The sequence below is a fragment of the Phyllostomus hastatus genome, unplaced genomic scaffold, assembly GCF_019186645.2.
Source record: "Phyllostomus hastatus isolate PE091 unplaced genomic scaffold, TTU_PhHast_1.1 phas_contig_1162, whole genome shotgun sequence".
Lineage (NCBI taxonomy): Eukaryota > Metazoa > Chordata > Mammalia > Chiroptera > Phyllostomidae > Phyllostomus > Phyllostomus hastatus.
Genome location: NW_025333537.1, coordinates 1,452,571 through 1,472,347, shown reverse-complemented (window position 1 = coordinate 1,472,347; position 19,777 = coordinate 1,452,571). Strand labels below are relative to the sequence as shown.

General features: G+C 52.9%; 1 protein-coding gene across 3 annotated transcripts in view; it reads left to right on the top strand.

Moving 5' to 3' along the window:
- KIAA1671 (KIAA1671 ortholog) overlaps positions 1-19,777 on the top strand; it is a 163,726-nt gene that overhangs the window by 27,876 nt on the left and 116,073 nt on the right. For 2 of the 3 annotated variants that reach the window (XM_045845085.1, XM_045845070.1), the window contains exon 2: positions 18,490-18,643. The exons of the other annotated variant lie outside the window; for it this stretch is intronic. The gene's annotated coding sequence lies outside the window, so the exon portion shown is untranslated. The remainder of the gene's footprint in view (positions 1-18,489; positions 18,644-19,777) is intronic. 3 annotated transcript variants of the gene reach the window in all.

Here is a 19,777-nt window from a genome sequence, read left to right as displayed (position 1 = left end):
GAGCGCTGCTGCCTCCTGCAGGCAGAGGGCAACTGTGGCTCAGCTGGACCCAAGCTCAGGGGCTGTGACCCGGGAGAGGTCCCCTGTGCCTGCTTTGGCTTGAGATCTGGGGCTGCCCGCACACATTCAATTGTTACTTTGGGCATAAAAGGATCTCTTAAGTCCAGAGAGGTCATTTTCTTGGGTTCACTTTCTGAGGAGAAATTTTATAACAAGCAGAGCTCCTGTATACTGAGTGCCTGCTGTATACACTCTTCAGGCCTCTCAAGTTCCTTGTGTTCTTTGGGACGCCAGGAATAGCCTGTCCCTCTTCCTGTTCGATTCCTTTTTCCTGCACACGTGCAGAAGCTGGCCAGCAGTCTAATGCCACGGGTTCCCGCCCCATCCCTGCCTCTCTGTGATAACGATACTGTTGATGAGGACAGGAGTCAGTGCACATGGCGACTGCAGGCATTGTGCTAAGCACCTCATACAGTCATCCTTAGTTCTCACAAAAGCACATGACTATATACCCTCACAGATGAAGCTGCGGCTCAGAGAGGTGCACTCACCTGCCTAAGGTCACACAGCCGGTGGAGGTCTAGATGAGACTGGACGCTGGAAGTCCATGCTCTGCACGGTCATACAGAGGGACACAGACAGGGCAAGGGACCAGCGGCTCTTGGCTGCCAGCCCTGCATGTTTTCCCCCAAACACGGCGCCCTCTGAGCTCTTAATACCTGGTGATTATGTTGGCAAAATTAGGGCCTGGGAGAACCGAGAGCAGGCGGTGTTTATGCGGGGTTAGGAGACTGTACAGTGTTTTCTGTAATCTGGCCGGGTGAGTTGCCTTCAGTGGAGGGGCTTGCGATGACTCACGAGGAACGGAGCCCCATCTGCTCAGGTGGCATTTCCGAGCCTGGATGATGGGGCAGGATGTCTCTGGGGGCCCCTCTCTGCACTCACGCGAGGGCACGGACACTCTCAGGAGAAAAAGAGAAGGTGACTGACCTTTTCCTGCAGGCCTTTCCCATCCAAGGGCGGAATTCCTACGGATCCGCCCCGCTTCCGGTGGAAGCAAACGGAGAGCTCCCCTGTAGGTGGAGCCAGGAGGGAGGGGGTGGGGCGGGTTTGGCCAGAGACCCTGGGGGCGCGCAGATCCTGTGGGGCTCCGTGAGGGGTGTGGCCTTGTTTCATAAGCACCTCACAGCATGGAAATTTTAGGTTTTCTAGGCGTAACTTGCATATAAGACAGCACACAAACCTTAAGTGTAAACATCCATGTTTGCATACGTACAGAGCATGTAACCACCCCCCATATCAGGATACAGAACATTCCCAGGCCCCCCCGAAAGCTCCCTTCCTTGCACGTCTCCCAGTCGGCGACCCCCAAACTGACCTAGTCTACCTTCCGTCCCCATAGATAGCCTTGCCTGTTTCCTGAGCTTCGTGTAAGAGAAGTTTCACAGGACGCGCCCTTCGGGGTCCTCCTTGTTTCATTCGCATAGTGTCTGGGATGCTTAGCCACGCTCGCGTGTGCCGCGGCGGTTTGGTTTTTTCACCGGTGTCTTACACTCCACCACGGGAATGCGCCACGACGTGCCGCCGGGCTGACTGCAGATGCGCAGGTTGGGGCTCCGGGTTTCGGCCGTTCTACTTGCGCGGAGCTGTAGTGAGCGTTCGCGCAGGCGCATTCTGCCGACCCGTGCCCTGGCGCCTGCCGGCCACAGGCGCAGGAACTGCTGGGTCAGGGGTTAGAGGTGTAGGTCCGCTCTAGAAGTTCCTGCCAAGCAGCCTTCTGAAGGGTTTGCGCTCTCCGAGAGCGGGTTCCGCACCCCTGTCGGCACTGGCTCTCGTCCGTGTCTGTCACTTTGGCTGCTGCGGCCCACGTGGGGTCGGATCTCGGTGCGTGTTTACCTGATGACCAGCGAAGGTGAGTGTCTTGTCATGCACGGATTGAGCATTTGGAGATTTGTTTCTGTATGCGCGAAGTGCCTGTTCAAGTGTTTTGGTCTTAAAAAACAAACCCTGTTGCGAGATAGTCTTTTCTTATTGGTTTAGTTTTTATATATTTTGAACAGAGCCCTTGGTGACCTGTGTGTGTGTGTACACATGTATGTGCACATATAAAACATACTGTTTTATAGTGTTACCAATTATATCTGTAAATATAATACCCGTATGTCCCACCTGTTGTATAACTTGTATATAATATTTTATCCCAGTCCCTGTCTTGCCTTTTCATTCTCTTAATGGTATCTTCTGATGAACAGAAGTTTTGCTTGATTTTATTTAAGATCAGTTTATCCCATGTTTTCTTCCAGAAGCTTCGCTGCTTTACCTCACTGAAAGGTTTTTGTGTAGGGGTTGAAGTGTTCTCATTGGCCTTTCGGAAAGGTCACACGCGCTCCAGCGTGGAGGAGGCCAGGAGGGAGGTGGGTGCGGTCCTCCCTGCCAGAGGGGGCTGGTCCGGCCCTGGGGAGAGAGGCTGGCCCCCAGAGCGGTTGCGGAGAAGTGGGGGGCCTGGAGAGAGATGGGAGAGGCCGATTGAACAGGATTGGATGCGGGTCACCGTCTCTCAGCATCCTTAGGGCACTTTCTATCTTAAAAAATGCTAACCCGTGAGTCCTGGGACTGGACCAACCAGCCGGGCTGGTCTGGCCTTTCTCCCGAGCTGGGCAGGCACACGCTGCTGGGGGTTTTCAGATGATGCCTGGTGTGAGGTCACGTTGGCAGCTAACACTGGAGCCCTGTCGCTGGGAGAGCCCGTGCTTATGGAACCCGTGGGCAGAAACGTTCTTGACTTCGTACAGACAAGTGTGTGCTGCATCTGTGTCATACAAATAAGTACATGTTGTAAATATATAACAGTAAGCATTATGGTACATGAATTATATAAAGTATACAATACATATAGATATGCAAATATTTACTAACACTTGTAAATACATATAATGCACATAGTGTATGTATATGTGCGTGTGTACACACACACACACACACACACACACACACCTTATATAAAAAACTCCATTACAAATCAGGGACCCCAAGTTCTGGTCATAATTCCGACTGGCTTGCACCCCCCCACCTCTGCCCTAGAAACCTTCTCTCTGACGCAGGTGCACCTGGGATTTCCCCTTTCCCAGTGTCTGGCCCCAAAACCCAGACAGGGTCGTCTCCTTTCTGGGGTCAGCACTTGTCATGGATGGAGGTGCCGTGGTTTAATGATCCAGGAAGAAAACCACTGGGAGATTCCCCCCAACACCTAGGGAATGCTTGGCAATCTGGCTGTCAGTGCGAGCCGAGGGAGGGGGGCTGCTCCTGGTCCCCACTGGTGACCACCAGGCAGGGGCGGGGATGCTGAGCCCCCAGGCGCAGCTCAGTTGGGCTCCCCCAGGTGCATGGGTGGTTCTTTGGGGGGTGGTGTGACCCCAGGAAACACCGCTGGGCATTGTGGAGGTGAGACGTGGAGGGCAAGGCGCTGGTGGTGCGGTAACAGGTAAGATGACAGTGCCGATCGCCCTCCTCAAAGAGGGTGGGGGCTGGTTCGGGCCACGATGCTGCGCCAGGTCCCTCAGCCCGTGTTTGGAGGAGGGCTGCCCTGCGGGCACTGACCTGCCACGTGGGGGCCGGGAGTCACGGGCCCCCTCAGCAAGCAACCTTGGACATGTAGGGCTGAGGGCATGTGGGGGTGGGGGCGGGGGCTGGTACCAAGGCGCCTGCAGTGCCCTCCTGGAGAAAGGCTTGGACACACTGACGTTTGTGTTCTGTGGCAGAAATTCAGTCTGTTCCACGTTGTGCTTCCACTTAGCATTTTAAAAGCTTTTCTTTATTACAAACACATCCATTTTATCAGAAGGCAGCCCAGCAGAGCAGTTCAGGGGGTGGGCTTTTGATTTCAGGGTCTCTAAGCTCCAGTTTCCTCGTTGGAGAATGGGAGTAAAATGTCCCCTGACCTCAGAGGCTGCAGGGAGAGAGGAGGTTTTTTGCCTGCAAAGTGTTTCACGCCAGGCAGGCTGCACGTTCAATAAATAGAAGCTACTTTGTTGCAATAAAAAAGAAAATACTTTATTGTTATTATTGTAAAAAAAGTTTTAAATTATAACTAAGCAAAAAGATTAAAAACACCTGTAGTCTCATCTTCCTGTCCTAAGAGTTAACTTCTCTGGACACTTCCTATATATTCTTCTGATACTTTCCCTGAGTATCCATATATGTGTGTGTGTGTGTGTGTGTGTGTGTGTGTGTGTGTGTATGTATATGTACATACACACCCATCCACCTCATCTGTATAAACTGAGAAATGGGATCTTAATGATCCATATTCCACCTAAATGCTTTAAATTTTAACTCTTACCTATGTGGCTAGGGGAATGCATTCACAAGATTCAGAATGGAAAGTTACTGAAGTGTAGACAGTGAGAAATCTCCCTTTCATCTCTGTCCCCCACCCACCCATTTCCGCACCTACCCCAGAAGGAATCTAGAACTTATTTTTAACTGTATTTTTCCCCTGAAACTCTTTAACTGCTGTTAACTAGAAGTGTAAAAATTTGACTGTACTCTCTGTATATCACTCAGTGAATCCCAAGAGAATTCACTTATAAGTGGCGAAGGTCACCTCGGAAATTGAACCCTGGTGCCCTACTGCACATTGTCACATGTCGCAGACGTCTGGCCCCGTAGGCAAAACTGATAATGACTGTGGACTTGGGGCACCTGTCTGGTGGTCAGCCCCCCGCCTGAACCACAAGTGCTCTGCGCCCTGAATGAGGGGCTTCGTGTCTGGGGCTCCATCCCATGGAGCCCTTCATTACCCAGGGCCTCTCCTCTGCCCACCTGTGTTTAAGGCAGGGGGACAGAGAGGTCAAAATAAACTGTTCCCTGTGCTGCTGCAGGTCATGACTCCTTGTAACGGGTGAGTAATCTGTGGTCCCGTTAGATCACGTTGGGCCAGCCAGCCCTTGGCCGATGCGCCCTGTGTTGAGAAAGCTGAGAAGGAGGTTGGAAGACCCGGGGACTGAGTGCCACTGGCCCCTTCCAGCCCCTGTGACTCAGTCTCTCGGAGTTTCAGTTTATACATCTGTGTGTCGGGATGGTACCCTGTTGTCTGGTAGAGCTTTCTTCACTGTCCTGTAAGTTCCCTAGCCTCACCAGCCTGTTGGTTCCTTAAAATGGGGCTAGCAGGACTGAGGCTCTGAATTGAAGTTGTTATTTAATTTTAGTTAATTGACATTTAAGTTTTGGTAACTGCATGGAAAATGCAGGGCCAGTATGTATGTTTGAGGATTTGATGTCGTGAAAGGCCTAACAAGGGGAATGGGTGATGAAGGCCTTTAGTGGCCTTGGGGGGACCGACCCAAAGAATTCCATCAAGGCCTGAACTTTGAGGTTAGTCAGGCAGCCATTCAGCACCATGCTGCCTCCTCCAGGAAGCCCTCCCCTTCCTCCCTCTCCAGCCAGGTTGAGCTCTGTATGATTTTCCCCTTGCTGCTGTAACAAATCACCACAGTTTAGTGTTTAATCAACACAGGCTTCTTCCATTACAGTGGTGGAGGTCAGAAGTCTGATGTGTGGGTGTCAGGGGTACGTTCCTTCTGGGGGCGCTAGGGAAGAACCCACCTCCTGGCCCTTCCCAGCTTCTGGAGGCTGCCACATCCCTGGGCTGTGGCCCACGTCACTCCGGTCTCTGAAGCCTCGTCTTGTTTTCTCTCTGTGACCCTCTTGTAAGCACCCTTTTGATGACATTGGGCCCCAAGGATAATCCTGGATAATCTTCCCTCAGAGCCTTCCCTCACTCATACCTGTAAAGGCCTTTTGCTGGTAGGGTAACAGAGTCACAGGTTTTGGGGGTGAGGACCTGGGCCTCTCTGGGGGGCATTATTCTGTCTACAACAAACTGTTTCTCCTGGGGGTCTCAGTGTCACCTCTGCTGTGGCTACTGTCTGTGGCCACATCTGCTTCCCCAGACTGTGCTCTAGTGACAAGCAGGCTGTACCCCCAAACTTGCCTAGAAACCTGCTCAGAGCCGGGCCGGGCCATCCCTGTGCCGGGTGGTCGGGGTGAATGACAAGATGGCAAAGCCCCTGTCCTCTGGGGACAGTGCGAGCGGAATCCCAGGTCAGCCAACTGACTAAGTGAGTGGCCTCATCTTTGCCTTTTGAGACCTCAGTTTACCTGCCTCTAAAATGAGGGTGATAATATTATCAACCCCAGAAGGTCATTTGTTTGAACAGATTAAAATCCATTTTTAATTTCTTGAAAAGAAATTAATCTCAATATATTAAATTAAATGGATTTAATTTAATTCATTAAATGTAGAGCCCTCAGCACAGTGCCTACCCCATGGGCAGCAACTAATAACACGGCAACTGTTGGCGCTGCCAGGATTAATAGTGTGGGAAAGAGTGGGTGGCTGCCTGAGTTCAAGTCCTGGCTGTACCCCTGGGGCAAATTACTGACTCTCCCCAGACCTTATCTCCATCCATCAAGTGGGTCTAATCCTACGACCCACCTCAGAGGGTGGATTAAACAAGGAAATCCATTTAATGTGCTGTTTGGCACAAAATCAGTGCTCAATTAGTGATTTGATGATGGTAATTATTAATGCCATGCTTTCCCAGCACCCAGCACTTAATAGTTTGGAAGACAAAGCAATTGAATAAATCTGGAACAGCTCGCTGGGGTCTCTTTCTGGTGGTGGGGCCAGGAGTACACCTTCAGAGGAGGCCCAGGTTCTGTGCCAGGAGCGGGGCCTGTCTGTCGTGCCCCGAGGCTGGCGACGCCAGGCCCCGACAGGTTTATGGGGTGCTGGCAGCTGGTCCAGGAGGAACTGGTTGCCTGAAGGGCGAGGGAGGCACAGTTATTCTCCTGGGAAAACCAGGAGAGGACGTGTCAGCGCCGCTGCGGGTTCATTGCCAGGGACAGTGTGCAAACGGGAATGGCTGGTGGGGGTGGGGTGGGTGTGGTGCATTGGCCAGGGATGGACTGGGGACTGTTTGCATCCCTGGGACGTGGGTTCAGTCTCCACCACTCGCTAGGTTTTTCTGGTCCCCTGGTTGGGGGACGCCGTTTGGTGTTGGCATTCTCTGGCACTCCCCACCCCCCAACTTTCCTCAAGGCTTGTGTGGATGGCAGGCTGGTGGCAGGTCTCAGGCAGCCTCGAGAGCAGTACCCACTTAGCCCGTTGTCCTTGCTTTCCCTCTCCCTAGCTGTAAAATGGGTACGCTTCGAGTGTAGGTGGCAGTGGGCTCCCCTGAATCCCTGTCTCTCCCCAATTCCTTCATCAGAGAGCTTGTCCTTTAGTTCTTAAAGAATTTGGATCCTCTCCTTGCCCCCTGCCCAGAAATATTCTGCCAACCTGCAAATCCCTCCATTAGGCTTTGTGTGCTTGTTGTTTCTTCAGTCGCTCGCTCATCATGGATTTGCAGACAGCGACGGTGTGCCACGCCTACTGACAGGTGTTTTACGTGTACTGTCTCCTTTAATCCTGAGTCGTTTGAGGCAGGTGTCATTGGACTTAATTTACGCATGACAAAAACCGAGCTTTTGGAGGTAAAGTGGTTGTCAAAGACCCTGTGTTCACCGCATTAACTTAGAAATTTGTCCATTTGTCCAATCTGACTGAATGCTCTGTGTTCAGTAGGAATGCTTTTGCCTTTATACAACAGAAAACTATCTAAAAATGGCTTAAATAATACATTACTATTATTTACTTTTACATAACAACAACAAAAAATCCAGAGGAGAGTGGTTCAGAGTTGGTGCAGAGGCTCAGCTATGTCATCAAATATCTTTTCCATACCACTACTCTTCAAGTAGCCCTTGTTACCTCATGGTCCCAAAATGGTTGCCTTGGCTCCAGGCATCACATCTTTGTTCTAGGTAGGAAGAAGGAGAGGGAACACTACAAGCTGCATCTGCCAGTTTTACCAGCTAGCAGAAGCCTCCCTAGAAGTCCTCTAGCCATTTCTCTTTATGTCTCTCTGGTCAGCACTGGATCACATAGCCCCTCCTAGCTGCAAAGGAGGCTAAGGACGCTTGTCTCTGGCTTGTTAGCTTTAAGGAGGGGAGCTGTTGGAGAATCTGTATCTGCAGTTTTTGACTCCACTTTACTGGTGATTTCCAAAACCCTGTCCCATTATTTTATTTTTAAACTTTTCACTTTTTTAAAGAGTTAAATAAAATTTGAAAACAATCTTTATGAAAATCTGTATTGTAAGTAGAAAGCCCATGTCACTTGCCTTAAATACAAAATCACGGTAACATTAAATGCAATGAAAATAAAACTATGTTTTAAAATCTGCTGCAGCGGATGGTCTGAGCTTGTGATTGTTTGCTCTTTCCCAAGCCCGGGGAGGAGCGGGTAATGGGGGTGTGGGGTACCGTGGTCCGGAGCTGAGACTGACTCTGGGACTTCACGACAAGGCCCCACGGGAATCAGGCAGGAAGGAGCTTTCACGGAAGGTCATAGACGCGTGACGTTGTGCCTGGGCATCACAGCGTCCTCGGTGCTCCCTAAAACCATCGCGTGTGCCACAGGGGCTCCCTCCCACCGCTGGGGAACCAGCACTGTCCTGTTCTCCTTCCACATTGCCAGGCGTTGAGTTGGTTCTAGAAAGGAGAACCCTGAATGAAGGCTATGCCCTGGGCTGGCTGGGGAGGGGAGCTGTAAACCTTGCAAGCGGGAGAACCTCACGCTTACCTCTGATACAAGGCATTAGAATCAGGTCAATTGCCAAGGAAGGTTGGAAGTCACTTTGGCCAGGAAATCAGGACAGGCTTCCTGGAAGAGGGGTCCCTTAAAAGTGTTCTGAAAGGCAGACTAGGCTCTGGGCAAATGGACATTGTGCTATGGGTAAAAAGGCTTTTGAGTGAAAGAGACACTCAAGTCACGGGACCCATTCAGCAACCTGGGAGTGTAGGCAGGGCCTGCAGCATAGACCAGGTTCCTTACTTTGGGGGGCCTTGACCTTGCCCAGTGCAATGGGCAGTGGGGGCTGTTTGTGTTAAAGCCGGGGAGTGTCGTGATCAGACCTTCCCAGGGTTTGAGCTTTTTCACATACTGCAGCTGTTAGGCCAAAATAAGTGAACTCCTTCAGAAACCTTGTTGTACTTGGAGGGGATGATTTTTTTTTTCTTCCTGAAACACAATAGGCACTCCGCGGCCTGCCTAAAGAGGGAGCGTGTGTGATCCCGTCTTTCTGAGTCCAGCATTGTGCTGTGAGGGGTGCTGAGCTGAGCTCTGAAAAGGTTCAGTTTCCTCTGCTGTGAGCCTCAGTTCCGGGGCCGGGTCTTCCTTCCTGCCCTCTGGTCCAGGCCAGGCCGGACACGGCCTCTGGGCTCCATCCTCTGTCTGTGAGCCGTTCCAATTGCCCTGGCAAACCTTACAGTTAACTTGCCTGTGTCATAAACCAGAGCCAGTGAGGTTCCCAGAGAGGGCGCGGCCAGCCAGGGGCCCCGTTTATGGCTCCTCACACATCTTTATTGGGTCTGCCTCCCAGGAAAGGCTGGGAACCCTGACCTCTGAAGCTTTGAATTAAGTAAAACAAGGGGTGTGTTTCTCTTAGGTATGAAGGTCCTTTCTGCATCTATCCAGAGCTCTAAAAAAGGTCTACTCCCTTTTCACCAGCCAGCCCACTTCTCGGCAAAATTTTTCCCGGGAAAGTAATTGCGTGTGGGCGATCACTGGATGAGTCGAATGGTCCATGATTGGACGCAGCCTAAGCATCCAGGGATGGGTTATCCAATGAGGGGCTCTCCTATAATGAAATGCACAAAAGCTTTAGAGTCGGCCGTGCGGTTGTGCAGCTGTGGATGGGAAAGGCGGTCATGACATATATTAAAATCAAACAACATAAACAAGCAGGTCCCTAAACAGCATGCATGGTCTGATTCATTTTTCCTTTGTCCAAAAAGTTCCCACTTACCTTGGAAATGCACACATTGATATACATCAGAATGCTAGAGTTGGGGTTACAAAAAATGTTTTCACTCAGTCGTCTTTTTACATTTTCTGTAGTTACCGTGTGGAACAGCTGAATAGGTCTAGTGGTGGGGCGGGTCACAGCCAGAAGACTGCAAGAGCTTTGGATGTTTTCAAGAGGGGACTGCCACCCCCCTGGCCGAGTCCAGTTTCTCAGGGGACTGAGTTTTCCACAGTCCACAGCAGGTGTCCCCAGATTCTTTCTGTAACAGGCAGGATAGCAAATTGTATACGGCTTTCTGGGCTAAACTGCTTCTGTGCTAGCTCCTCAAGTCTGGCTTGGTATCTTGGAAGAAGCCATAGATCAGGTATGTAAATAAACAGGCTGTGTTGCAATAAAACTTTATTTACAAGAACAGGCAGTGAGCCTGATGTAGCCTGGGGACTACCGTTTGCCCTTTCCTGGTCTAGGTAAAAACAAACAAGCAAACAAAAAAAACAAAACAAAACAAAAAATGCAGCTTGATTAATGGTTTCAGTGAGTGCTTTAGCCAGTCCAGAAATAGCACGAATAGCAGGAAGGAACAGGCCCAGGAAGATTGAAAAGGCAGATGTTGAAGTAGAGGCGCAAAGATAAGTTGCAACATTCTTCCTCTGGACCTGCACTTGCAGTGGACCAGGGTACGGGCGTGCAGTGGCTCGGACAAGACCTGGGGGTGTCTAAAACACACGTTAGCACATTAAAGGCTCTGAAGAGTCTTGCGGGAAGGACATGAGTTTATTACCACTATTGGACCCAGAGTTCCCCAAACCCGTTTAATGAGCCACAGAGCCCTTTTGTGGGTGTAAATATGTCCTTACACAGAAGCCAAGACTACGCTAATTAAGGCAGCTCTTAGAGAAATCGGGCACACTCAGTAGGACACTTAGCCCTCACTCTTCTGTCAACGGGGGCGTAAGAATTTTATGCAGTCCCCCATAATCCTTTACTGAGCACCAGTTGTTTAGAAGGAACCGTGGGGGACCGGGAGGTTTAGACCGTGTGTCTCAGAATCCAGAAAGCGGGACTCCAGGGGACGAGCCAAGTGCGGAGAGAGGTGGCTGACAGACCCAGTGAGTCTGGCCAGGTCCCAATCGCAGAGTCTCTAAGATCACAGGGAGTTCAGCGACCCCTCGTTCCACCTCTTCTTTCCCCAGCAGGGGGACCGAGGCCCCCTGAGCAAGTGGGAGGGCGGCGCTCACAGAGGCTCCCACTGCAGGTTTGTGGAGGAACTGAGACAAAACTAGGGTGAGAGACATCCTGGGTGAATCCGTCTTTATTAAACACCCAGAGGGGCAAATCCACGGAGGCAGAAAGCAGATGGGTGGTTACGGGAGGCCGGGGAAGGGGAGTTGGGGAATGAGGAGGGCTGCCCCCTGGGTTCCAGATTTCCTCCGGGGCGGTGACAGTGTTCTGGAGCCAGGCAGTGGGGACGGGTGCCCAGTACTGGGGCGCACACAGCGTTGCGTGCTTTGAAATGGTTGGAAAGGTGAATGTTATGTTATTTGATTTCTACCACAATTCAAGAAAAAAAAAAGGAGAATGGTGAAATAATTTGTTCTCCAAATGTAGACACTTTGGAGAGTGAGAGTGGTCTGTCGCAGGTGAACACGGGTGTGTGGTCACCTTGACGCGAACCGTACGGCTGTGGCGCTCGGACCAGGTCCTGTGCTCTCAGTGGGACTTGGACTCGGGCTAGAAGAGCATGACTGGTAGTACTTCGACAGCCCCACCTGGCCCCAGGGAGGGCGTGAGAACGGGCTCACACTGTGTTTCTCCCGCACCTTTGGGCCTTTGCACAGGTGTTTCTGCTATTGGCACCGACCTCCTCCCTTGCACGGCTGACTCCTGCCAGTGTTATTTGATATGTCACCTCCTCCAGGAGGGCATCCCTGACTGTTCCTCCTGTGGGCTTTTTTAGTCCTGCTTTCCACCCCCACCCAGGCACCACCCCCTCCCTATTTTATGGTGTTTCATTTCCTCCACCCCCACTAGATTGCATCACCCATTGTGACCAGGAGTGGGGTCTCCTTTGCTCCCTGCTGCATTCCCGGTGGGGGTGGGGGGCCTAGCCCAGTGCAGACCATGAGGGCTTTTCATGGAGATTTGTCCGTGAGCTGAGTTACATGGTGATTAGAGTTCAAGCATTAGGCTTCCTTTACATTTGATTTTTACTTTCTTACTTTTTTCATGGTAAAACATACAGAGCATAACCCAGGCCAGGTAGGTCGGTTGGTTACTGCATCGTCCCGATACGCCACGGTTGTGGGTTCGATCCCCAGTCAGGGCACATACGAGAATCAACCAATGAATGCACAAATGAGCAGAACAACAAATCAACGTCTCTCCCTCTCCCCCTACCTTTTACCTCTCTCCAAAAAAATTGATAAACATGCACAGCATAACCTATATGCACAACATATATTATACATAGCATCAAATGTATCATCTTCACTGTTTTTGGGTGCACAATGCAGTGGCATTAAGTTCATTTACATTTTCACTCAACCATCAGCACCACCCCCTCCAGAACTTTCCGTCATCTCCGACTGAAACTCCGTTCCCACTGCACACTGAACCCACCCCCCAGCTGCTGGCCACCACCGTTCTGCTTCCCGTGTCTGCACGTGGCTACCCCAGGTACTTCGTGTGAGTGGAATCCAACAGCGTTGGTCTTTGTGGGTCTGGCTTCTTGCTGTTAGCATGGTGTCTTCGGGTTCATCCATGAGGCACGCGTCAGACTTCCCTTCCCTTCCCCTTTAAGGCTGGACGGTACTCCGAGGTGTGGGTGGGCGGACCGCGTTGGCTCGCCCGTCCATCCGGCAGGAGGCGTTTGCGTTGTTTCTGCCTGTTGGCCATCGTGACTGATGCAGCTTTGAACACGGCGTGCAGGCCTCTGTTTGAGTGCCTGCTTGCGGTTCTTTGGCGCCGTATCAACCAGTGGGGTTGCTGCATCACGTGGTGATTCTGTGTTTAATTTTTGAGGAACCGCCGTGCTGTTTTCCATGGTGGCTGCACCATTTACCGTATTTTTTGGACCGTAAGAAGCACCTAGGTTTTAGAGGAGGAAAATAGGGAAAAAAATTTTGAAGCAAGAAATGTAAAATATTTAATAACATAAACAACACAATATTTCACCAAAGTAAATGTAAACATAACAGCAGCATTAACAACCACTATTCCTCCCAAATTTGAGGGTCGAGGGGAATGCATCTTATAGTCCAAAAAATACGGCATGTCCCCACCCATGGGGCCCAAGGGTTCCAACTTCTCCACTTGTGCTCTGTGTTTTGGTTTTTTGTTTTATAATAGCCACCCGAATGGGAGTGGAGTTTCCTCTGCCCATGAACATCATAGAAGCAGGTGTTGTAGTTAACTCCCTGTGGAGTTGGGGAGAAATCTGACAGGGAGGGAAGGGGGAAACAGCAGTGACTCCCACCTCCCACGGTCAGGGTCAGGGTCAGGTCGCTGCACGCCTCCAGCTTCGGTTTCCTCATCTGTAAGATGGGGTCATTGCAGGACCCTCTACGTGGGATTGTGGGTGCTCTCCTGAGAGTGGGCAGGAGAGCGCCGGAGAAGCTCTTCGTTTTGAATTGTTGGGGAGAGCACAGTGCAGGTGGAAACCTCTGGTGGGGGGCCGGAAAAGGAATCTATTTGCACAAACAACATTAATGGAAATGAAATAAAAAAGCATTTCAAAATTTACCAGCCCTTCCACCCAGGTCCCCAACACGTTTTTTTTTTCATTTGTCTCTTCCAGACCTTGCCCACAAACAGTCTTAGCTATTGTCACAGCCTTGACTTGGAGCGATGTGCGGCCTGTCACCTCGCCCAACGGGATTATCCCAAGTGCTTTCCAGGGGATCCCACAGACCTCCCGCCCGCCCGCCCCTTCCGGGGCTGCAGGATGAGCCTCTTGCACGGGAAAGCTGGGGCACTGTCGCCTTTTGCACGGGGCGTCCATCATTGCTCAGTTTTTGCTCTCACAGCCACGGCGACCATCTTTCCTGATCCCAAAGTCAGGGAGTGTGTGGGGTGACGGGGTTTTGAGTGGCTTGTGACGTTCTGGGCGGACGGGGAACCGGAGGTCTGTCCGCCTGCCAACATTGCAACGTCTGTGGCATTTCAGGAGCCCTGGGTTTGTACAGATAAGGGTCAGCACCCCGAGCCCTGCCTGTGTCATTCTGCACTTGGGTCGATGACGACACTGCCGTGGGTGTCTTTGGGTGCATAGCTTTCTCTGCCTTTAGGTGCCTCTGTGGGATAAGGTTTTAGAAGTGTGAGACTGCTGAGTCAAAAAGCTATGTTTTTGGGGGGCCGTCTGCTGGAGAAAAATAACTGATTGGTAGTCGGAGTGTCGGAGCCTAGCTCGACTTTCACTGGCATGGGACCTGGCTCGTGTTCTGAACCGCGTTTTTCTCATCTGTAGCATGGTAATAATTTGAAAAGCACAGGGTTGTTGAGAGTTAAATGGGAGACAGCAGAAGGAGCACAGAGTCGCTTGGTATGATGCCTGCCTCTTGATGGAGTTTCAGAAAAATGTTAGTGGAAAATAAATGTTGCCAAATTGCTCCGACAACTTACATTGGCCCTGGGAGCAGGTGAGCGTTTCAGTTTCTCCACACCCACGCCTGCATTGGATACTATTATCGGGGGATGCCCTCTTTTCAAGTATTTTTTTGCACACTGGCTTTGTGTCCAGTGTGGTGGTCAGATCCTGGGAATGCAACTGTGAAGTGGACCCAGGTGCCTTCTGACCAGGAGCTCCCCGGTCTCGTGGAGGAAACAGAGGCAGTTACCAGGTGTGTGATCAGTGCTGGGCTAGAGAGAAGCACTGGAGTAAGATACCAGGGCACCCAGAAGGCACCTGAACCCATGTGGGGCATCAGGGAGGGCTTCCTGGAGGAGGTGGCAGCTTGGGGCTGAGAACGGAGGGATGGCTAGAGATCAGCCAGGTAGTAGCAAATGGCAGTGTAGAGGCTTGAAGATGACGGAAAGCACAGCATGTCTTGTGACCCATCTGGGGTTCACTGTAAGCATGTGGGAGACACCCAGACAGACGGATGGGGAGGTGTCGATCATTAGACTGGAGTTGGTGGAATGGAGAGGAGCCAGACCCTGCTGGGCCTCAGGGAAGGCGTTCGGCCTGTATCCAGAAGTCGGCGGGGAGACCGCATGGGCTTTGCGCAGGGCAGCGAGGTGGTGGCGTTTGCCTGTCAGAGAATCACTCTGGCCGAGGCTAGGAGCATAGAGTGGAGGAGGCTCAGCAGAGACGGGGTGTCAGCGAGGAGGCGGGTCTTAAGTGCCCTTCCCGGGGAAGTTTTCCCTGGCCACTCCTTCACTGTCCCTCATCCAACGCTCTGCATGCTTCTTCACCCAAACATTTGTCTTGCTTGTCTACGTCCACTGTCCGTTCCCCACTTCTTGACTGCCAGCTCCATGGGAACAGGCCTTGTCCCCAACACCTCGCCCAGAGCCTGGTACCTGGTGGGTGCTCAATAATTGCATTTTGGGATAAATGAATGAATGAATGAATGAGTGAGCTAAGGATGCAGCCATGGGGATGGAGGAGAGAGGATGCCTGCATTCCAGCGACATGAGACACTTTCCATCTGGGGCCTGTGGGTGGACCAGCCACACACATTTCCTGCAGCCCAGCTCTTCCGGGAGGACACGGGCATACACATGGCCCTCTGCCCAGTGCGCCACGCAGATTTGCAGACCGGGGAGCCCAGGTCACGTTCCGGAAGACGCTGGAAGGTGTCAGGACTGGCTCGCGCCCCTCAGCAGATGGTGGCATTCCCAGGAAACGGTGCCCAGAGACGGCTGAGTGAACGGCTGGTGAGCTCCCAGATCGGAGTGAAGGGTGTGAGCATGAAGAATTGGCAACAGCTGTTAGAGCGCACCAACGCCTCTGAATCGGAGCGAAAAGCTGCCACACTGTTGGGTTCTGAACGGAAGCGCGTCCCTGGCCCCGTGCGGTTCTCTCGGATTTCCCGGGAGACCCTGGGCTCCCCGCTGCGCGCCCGGCACCCAGCCCGGAGCCCGGGGTGTGGAAGGAGGTTCCGAAGGATGGACGGATGAGTGCTCTCGAATGGCGCCGAGTTTCAGGAACTGTTGGTCTTGGTGACTCAGTTCCCAGGAAAAACAGGACTTTTTGTCTGCATGAAATTGCAGGAAATGGAATTTTAAATTTTGCAAATCAGTTCAGCAAAATCAAGCCTGTGGACCTGGCAGGTTTAGCAAAAAGCAGAGACCTACCCATTGCCACCCACTGCTCCAGGTGCTTGGGCTCGGACTAACCTGCCTGTCTCCCGGGCGCCCGCGGCCTCCTGCCGTCCCAGGCAGCCTCGCTGCCCTTCTGTCCCCCAGGGCCACATCCACGATGGCTAGGAGGGGGTGGCTCACACCTGGGGTCCCAGCTTTCTCCAGGGAGCTCTTGTTTGCCTGGCTTTAGCCACAGCACTAATAATTTTAAAAAGAGCAAGTGAGGACCTGCCCAGGTAGCTCAGTGGGTTAGAGCATCATCCCGATACACCAAGGTTGCAGTTCAATCCCCGGCCAGGGCACACCCAAGATTCAAGTTTATGAGTGCCTGTGAGAGACAGACAGACGGGCTTTCCGATGAATCCGTCAGTAAATAGAATGACAAATTGATCGCACTCTTTCTCTCTCTCTCTCTCTCTCGCTCTCTCTTTCCCCCCATCCTACCCCCCTTCCTCTCTCTATCTAAAATCAATAAAAAAAAAAATTTTAAAAAGAGCAAGTGAGGCCCACTCCAGGAATGTGTAGCATCTTGCCGCTGTGTGGGCTTCCGAAATGTTTTGGAAGAGACTACCATCTCTCAAATTAAGCAGAACATATGTGACGTGTTGAGAGTGGGGTTTAAAGCATCTACTCCAGTTAGTGTCTTTGTATTTTACAACGGGCTCAGCGAAAACCTGGGACTCCTGGGTTTCTCTCGGTTCTCCTGGAACCTGGGGAATGCCTTCAAAATATTATTTAGCCATTCACGCTGGCGGTTTAAAAACTTCTCCCCCTTCGTTCATTGCCTTATTAATTCATTCACGGATTCGTTCGTGCAACCATATTTACACACCAGGCATTTTAAATGGGGACTGGAGAGGAAGCCCAAAAATGCTGAGTGGATTACAGATGACAGAGGCACCTCTCTGGCGGGGAGGGGTGCGGATGAAGAGGCCGTGTTCCCTGTCCTTTCCCTCCCCCTTCCCTGTGGTGCGGCTGCTGGGACGGCTTCGTGAGCCCAGAGTTGGGTGACGCTTGGGTGCCCCTGACCCTGGGTCGGCAGCAGTCGCTCGTGGCGACTCCCTTCCCAGGAACAGCCGTCCGGAGAAGCAGCCGTTTCACATCTGGGCAGATGAGCTGGGGTGCCAGTGTGGGGTTAATATGGTCACTGCAGGCGCCTGACAGTGGCCCGTCCGAGACACTGGGTCTCCTCCCTGTGGCCCAGTGAGACCGGCAGGGCCTCCCACGGTGGCCAAGCGTCCAGCCGGACTCTGCACAGCTCTCCGGTCCTGTCATCCTGTAGCACTCGACCCATGGCCCCCCGAGGCACGCCAGAGCCAGGGAAACTCATCTGATGTCCCAGAGTGTTGTGTGTGATGAGACTCCCGACATCTGTACTCATGCAGCATCTTAGAAGGGTGGGGAGCGGGGCCGGGAGAATATTTCTTCCTTCATTTATGCATTCGCTCAGTAATTACGTAGGTGGTGCTATTATAAGCCAGGCCACCGGGCTGACTACTGGGACTCCGGGGGCCCTCTGGGGGCTTAGCGTGGAGTGGGAAAGACTGGTGTGAAGCACCATGCACTATTAAATGTAACCGTAGCTGTGAGGACGCCTGCCGTGTATCTGCAGGGCTCTGCCGGCAGGGAAGAGGGAGACTGTACTAGGCTGGAGGGGGCAGTGGTCTGGGCTGCGACCTCAGGGGCGGGCCTGTGTCTGAGCAGGAGCAGCATCTCAGAGAGCAGGCACGGCGTGTGCAAAGGCCCTGGGGAGGCATCCGAGAGCCTCCAAGAGATGCAATGTACTAGCACCGCTGAGCGGGAGAGCTGGCTCCCAGAGCAGCCAGCGCCTCGAGTGCTCCGCAGTCACCTCCTCTAAGCCAAGCAAGCCTTCCGGGACCACCACTCCCGGTTCTAGGCATGAACCCTCCAGCCCTGTGCCCCCACGTGCCCCTTTGTGAGCCACGGAGTTTACTGCCCAGTGTTATGATTGTTTGCATGTGTGTGCGCTTCTCACGTAAGACGGGGAGTTCCCCAGTCCTACTGGGGACGTGTCTCGTTCGTCTCCGTGCACATAGTAGGTGCTCAGTAAACACGAAGCAGAGGAACGGGGGAGGTTTTTAGGGAGCCCCTGCCATGGCCCCGCACTCTCTGTGCGCCGGTGTCTGAGCCCGCGATGCCGGGAAGCCGAAAGGAGCGTGAGTCGGCCGGGCTGCAGGAGACGCCGGCGCCTTGGCACCGTCTGCACGCACAGCGCTGGGACGCGGGACTGAGGCTGTCATCCGTGTCTCCCCAGGCCTGCCAGGACTCCGCCTGCAGGGACGAGCCGCCCTCCCCCGCCGGCTCCTGCCATGGGAGTGTGGGGACAGGCCCCCGTGCGATGAGATGTGACACCATCCGCCGGCCTCCCCCGGCAGTCGCGCCTCCCCAGCCAGGGCCTGCCGGCTCGGGTAAGCGGGGTGGAGTGTTCTGGGGCTGGGGGGCGCCCGTGGGTTCCGCCAGGGAGTTTTCTCTCTGTCCTTTGAGCCCTGTTATTGTCCTGCGTGTCGTGTCCGGGCTACATATGTGTCCCCAGGCAGGGTCTCCACAGGTCACGGGGGTCGTCTCTAAAGGTGAACAGTCCCAGTGTGCGGCAGGGCCTTCCGTGTCCCTGGGGGTCGAGTTCTCCCTTTCTCAGACTCCTGCCTCTCCACACCCGCCCCCCTCCTCTGCTTCTGACATGTCTAGACAGTGTTCTCGGGTTTGAGGAGAGGGAATCTGTTAGCACCATCGAGCGTGTAAGGAAGAGAAAAATATCAAAATCTGCCTTTCTTTCCCGCAGGCTGCTGCGTGAGTCAGAGCCGGGGGCAGCGGGGCGGGGCCCCAGGAAGGGAAGCGGGAGGCTGGCCCGGAGCCGAAACACCTTCTACTGCCAGCCCACCTGCAGGGGGCAGGCGGGGGGCAGTTTTGGGGGGGAGTGGAACAGTGTTGTGATGGTGGGGACCTGGGGGTGGGGTAGGAATGGGCAGGAATCAGGAATAGTGACTTGTCTGGTACTTTTTAAGACCAGAAAAGGAATAAAACACAATTTCAGAAAAGGCAGAGAGGAAGGGGTTGAAGACTTGGGGTCCAGTTTCAGCTGTGTGGTGTGGGCACATGGCACGCCCTCTCTGAGCCCTTTCCCTTCGTCTCTGTAATGGAGCTGCCGGTGCTGCCCGCCTCGTGGGCTTGTGGGGGGTTAATGTGACAGGGGGGCCCCTGACTTGAGAGAGCAGGTCATACAGAGCTGGGTGGACAAGGGGCTATGCCTGGGCCTCAGAATGAGGTCGACCATCACCGTGCATCCCCCCCCCATGGGGTTGGGAGGATGGCACGACGTACAAGACTCAGGATGCCCTTGGCCAGCCTGGAGGCCTCATTCCCAGTGTGCCCTCCCCATTAGCTGTCACTCTCACTCAGACGGCGCCAGCAGCCAGCATGCAATGGGCGTTCCCCAGAAAAGAACCCAAAGGCAAATAACAATGTAGCTGAGTGAAAAATCAAGATGACTTTTTTCTTTCAAAGGCATCTGGAAGGGCCAGGGAGGGGAGGATAGGCCTGGTCGA